Here is a 2560-nt window from a genome sequence, read left to right as displayed (position 1 = left end):
GTGTGAACTGTTGAACAGGAAACTGATTTGCTCTGTAAACTTTCACCCAAATCATATTAAAAGTTTACTAAATTAACTAATTTAATTAAAAGGAGGAAGGGACAAATCCATAATCATGGTGAGAGATTTGAATATATCTTTCTCAATAGCTGATAGAACAAATAGAAAAAAAAAAAATAAAGTATGACAACAGAATTAGCCAAGTTAATTTATATTATAGATGCCAAAATCTATATTGGCATATTAAAAATACTGTACCCAACAAGTACTAGACATCGCATTTTTAAGATGGCAGAATAGGCAGAGAAGCTCCACAGACCCTCTTCAACAAAGACAAGAGAAAACACTGACAGAGATAAAGATAATCCTGGAGCCCTGAGCTTTTAAAGGAAGGATACAGAAGTGGATTAGGGACCAACTAGTGGAAAAATCTGAATGAAAACAGGACCTAAGAATAGGCTCTGTTTGTCAAGGACAGCAGGGACATATGGGAAGCTGACAATGGGAAAGGAGACAGGTGGTGAGTGTATAAGTGCTGCCAACTAGCAAATAGAGAAGCACAGCATAGTTACATAGATAACATACAAACAAAACAAAGAAAATTAAAATTGTGGGCAAGTCACTCCAACATACAATCACCAATTAAATATAAACCCAAAAATGTCACAATGCCTCGTAAACAACAGAACATCACAGTCCACAAAAAGAAGATAAAGCAAGAGAAACAAGGGACCAGGATACAGACTCAAAACACATCCCTTGAGGAAGACACAGCATTGGAATTCCCTGAAAAGAAATTCAAAAGAATTACATTTAGGTACCTTCAACGAATCGAGAGACTGATCAAGGAAACACTGACAAAATTGAGGAAAGCACAGAGAAAACCTTAGAACAATTTTAAAAGACGATACAAGAACAAAATGACAAAATAAATGAAAAATTAGAAATGATACAAAATCTACAGACAGAAATCCAGAAGATTAATACTAAATTTTCAAAAATAGATAAGACATTGAATGGGCAAGGGAACAGAATTGAATCAATGGAAGACAGAATTAGTGATATTGAAGGCAAATACCTCAATACTTCTTTGGAAAGGGAACAATCAGAAAAAAGATCAAAACAAAATTAAGAAAGCCTAAGGTTCATGTGGGATACCATCAAAAGGAATAACCTATGTGTAACCAGAATTACAGAATAGGAAGAGACAAATAAAACCACAAAGAAAATTGTCTAAGATTTTTGGAAGAGAATTTTCCCAGCATGATGAAAGATGAGAATATATACATTCAAAAGTCCAACGAACCCCAAACAGGATAGACCATAAAAGAAAATCACCAAGACATATCATCATCAAACTCACCAAAACCAAAGACAAGGAAAGAATCCTGAAAGTAGCAAGGGTCAACCAATAAGAGTAAGTTCAGATTTCTCAGCAAAAACCATGCAAGTGATAAGGCAATGGGATGTTATGTATAAAACCCAGAAAAAGAAAAAATTCCAACCAAGATTTATGTACCCAGCAAAACTGTCCCTCAAATATGATGATGAAATTAGGACATTTCCAGATAAGCAGAAATAAAGGGAATTTGTTAAAACCAAACCAATCTTACAAGAGATGCTAAAGGGAGTCCTTTGGACAGAGAAGCAACAACAGCAAACAACAACTGACCATTAACACACATGATGACATAACCCAGAAACCAACCCAGCTATGGAATTATACAAAGTAAACAAGCCTACAAGATTGCAAACAGGGAACCAGAGACATTAATTGACAAATGAGGACAACTACAAATCAAAAAGAGAGAAAAAAAAATTTACATAAACCAATTACAATTATGTAACAAATAGTTACATAACTTCTAGATGGTAGAGAAGTCAGGACAACTACAAGATAGAACTGACAGTTCTAAACTTGGGAAAAAAAAGCTATAAATCACAGGGTAACCTCAAAGAAAAATGATAAACCTTTACATCAAAATAAAAAAGAGGACCAGCACAAATATTTAGCAAATACTAAAATAATAGCAACGAAGGAAGTGACAGACATGATTCATAAACAAAACAAGCTCAGCATAGAAAACTATATGGAACAAAGAAATCAACACTACAAAAAAGCACATAACAAGATGAGAGCAACAAATTCATACTTGTTGATAATTACATATCTGGCAAGGGACTTATCTCTAAGATTTATAGAAAACTCCAATGCCTCAACACCAAAGAAATTAACGATCCAATTGAAAAATGGGCAGAAGACATGAATAGACACTTCACTAAGGAGGATATTCAGGTGGCCAGCAAACACATGAAGAGATGCTCATGATCACTGGCCATCAGAGAGATGCAAATCAAGGAACTAATGGAAGGAAACTTTGTTTGTTGGTTGCCAGGGGTGGGAGGGGAGAGAAGGGAACACTGCAAAAAAAAAAAAAAAAAGCATTGACCCATGTCACTTTAGTTTTATTTATTTCACTGTACATAAATTATATTTCAATAAAATGCATTTTAAAAAAAGGAAAAAAAAAAAGAATTCTGTTGCAGCAGATTTTCCCAG

This window comes from Orycteropus afer, unplaced genomic scaffold, assembly GCF_000298275.1.
Source record: "Orycteropus afer afer isolate SDZICR_OR568_19922 unplaced genomic scaffold, OryAfe1.0 scaffold00064, whole genome shotgun sequence".
NCBI lineage: Eukaryota > Metazoa > Chordata > Mammalia > Tubulidentata > Orycteropodidae > Orycteropus > Orycteropus afer.
Note: the sequence above shows the minus strand (reverse complement) of the source record.